This window comes from Sparus aurata, unplaced genomic scaffold (assembly GCF_900880675.1).
Source record: "Sparus aurata unplaced genomic scaffold, fSpaAur1.1, whole genome shotgun sequence".
NCBI lineage: Eukaryota > Metazoa > Chordata > Actinopteri > Spariformes > Sparidae > Sparus > Sparus aurata.
In genome coordinates, this window is record NW_022045229.1 from 11,252 (window position 1) to 13,826 (window position 2,575).

Below are 2,575 nucleotides of genomic sequence, written 5' to 3' on the forward strand. Positions count from 1 at the left end.
CACGTCACTGCTGTGAGCGACTTTATTAGTAGAGAACAGTAAAAACAGAATACAAATGATTTAATGATATGATTTAGTTTTGGTTTGATGTCCTGTAGCAGCCATTTAGTGAAATATGTATTAATAGATTCAGTGAGTTGTGGAATAATGTGCTCTGAGTTTAAATGTTAGAAGAGGAAGTCGACTTTCAGACATTTTGTCCTTCAAGAGTGTTTCTGACCCAAAGGCTGATTTCAGTTGATGTGCAGATGAATGATTTGTGTTTCCTCTCCAGATGAAAGTGTGTGTGAGATGAGCAGCATGAATCAGTGTGAGGACAGAGAGGAGGGAGGCCCTCCCTCTAAAACCACTGGACCTGGACCTGGACCTGGACCTGGACCTGGACCTGAGCCCAGCTGTGTGTCCTTCAAGAGTGACAAGTCAATTGGGGATTATATTAATTTTAAAGATCAACCAGCTCCTGCTTTAAAGAGGTGAGCTGTTAATAACATTAATATGTGACTGATTCATGTTTTAACTGTGGAGAAAGATGTTTTTTGAAACCTGATGTTTATTTTCAGCTTCGTTCTTCTTCACTTAAATTCATATTCTCACTTTAGAAAGCTCCCCAATAGAACCAGTCTTCAACTCTTCATTTCACTTTATTGAATTAGTTTGGTCCAATATTCTCTGAAGGTTTATTCCTGATGTTTTCCACTATTTTATGAACAGAAGCTTCTGTGTCTGAAGACTAGAAAGTGAATTAACATCTCTGGTGGTCTTTTTCTCTGTCCAACAGGAGACCAGTCTCTACTGGACCTGGACCTGAACCTGGACCTGGACCTGGACCTGATCCCAGCTGTGTTTCCCTCAAGAGTGACGGGTCAAAGGATGCAAACATTGATTTCAAACAAGATCATTCCTCAGACAGACAGTAAGTTGTTGTCCTGTTGCTCTCTGTTGATGTTTGTCCTCATTAAATCCAGTCTGCCCAGTTGTCCTGATGGTCTTCATGTTCTCAGAGTGATGATGGAGGTCAGAGCAGGATTAGTATTAAAGGACAGGTTCACATTTCTTCTTGTCCGTCCCTAAACAACTCTGACAGGACAGTGTTCCTCCTGCGGACAAACAGCAGTGACTCACCTCCTGCTGAAATCTGAGCCTGCTGCTGAGGAGAGGAAGGGCTGTGTGTTATATCTGACGTTACAAGGGCCCGACCCAACTGGACTTCATGGTGCCGATACTGAAACCCATATGAAGAGTAAAAAACTTTGATAACTGATACATCGGCTGATTAGATATAAAATATATAAAAACAAATGACTTATTTTCTGGTCCCTAAAATATAGTTCAAACACTTGAGACAAAGATATGAACTGAAGATGGAACATTTTACAGTTTTACAATATTTATTAAATATGCAAAAAATAATAAAGTTCTACAAATATGTCTAAAGTTACATGGAGCACTTTGAAACTCAGACATGAAGTATTTTTTTCTTACTGCAAGTCATGTCTACATGTCATGACTTATGTTTACAAATGAAGAATTCAGTATTATCTTTATATTTAGGCCGTTGTGTCGATAATCACACAGAAGTCAATAAATGTATTTCATGTCACAAATCAGACAAATTAAATATCAAAATCAAGTTTTTACAAAAAACAAACCAGTAATTTAGTTTTTTGGTATCAGATTCAAAGTTTTGCAGACACAATGTGACTGATTCTTCATGATTCCTCCACAGAGTCGACCAGGAGAGCTCAGAGGTTTCCAGAGGTCCGTCTGTCCAGCAGCATCAGACCCACCTGGACTCCATATTTATGGTCTGTACATGAACAACAACTACTTTTACATCCAGTCTGTTCACAATAATCTACATGCTGAACTTTACAGACCAGTGATGAATCTGTCCAACATGGATCTGATCTTTGGCTCCATGATGTTAAATGTTGTCATGCACATGATATTCTGTTTCAGCTGCTGGAGGAGAACATTGTCACTTTTGTGAAGAATGAGATAAAGAAGATCCAGAAGGTTCTGAGTTCAGATTGCTCTGAATACTTAGAGAGTCAGAGGGAGGGTGAGGAGGTGTTGGACGGTAAGGATGAAGAGCAGAGGAGGAGCAGCAGAGAGGCATTTCTGAAGATCACACTTCACTTCCTGAGGAGAATGAAGCAGGAGGAGCTGGCTGACTGTCTGCAGAGCAGTGAGAGCATTTCACTAAAGATTTAACATGTTGGATCAATGAGACAATTTGTAATGTCTCAACAAATGGAGGAAAAACATGTTAATATGTGCTACTTTTGTTCTGTGTTCGTTTAGGACATCTTGCTGCAATTTGTCGGCGTAAACTTAAATCTAGCCTTCAGAAGAAGTTCCAGTGTGTGTTTGAGGGGATCGCTAAAGCAGGAAACCCAACCCTTCTGAATCAGATCTACACAGAGCTCTACATCACAGAGGGAGGGACTGCAGAGGTCAATGATGAACATGAGGTCAGACAGATTGAAACAGCATCCAGGAAAACAGACAGACCAGAAACAACAATCAGACAAGAAGACATCTTTAAAACCTCACCTGGAAGAGATGAACCAAT

The 2,575-nt window shown here is 40.0% G+C and overlaps 1 long non-coding RNA gene across 1 annotated transcript; it reads left to right on the top strand.

The window, feature by feature from the left end:
- The first annotated feature begins 374 nt into the window (after positions 1–374).
- Positions 375–1,747, top strand: LOC115578223 (uncharacterized). Its single transcript, XR_003983408.1, has 3 exons — positions 375–473; positions 779–913; positions 1,727–1,747. It is a non-coding gene; the product is annotated as an uncharacterized LOC115578223 (long non-coding RNA).
- The last annotated feature ends 828 nt before the right edge of the window (positions 1,748–2,575 follow it).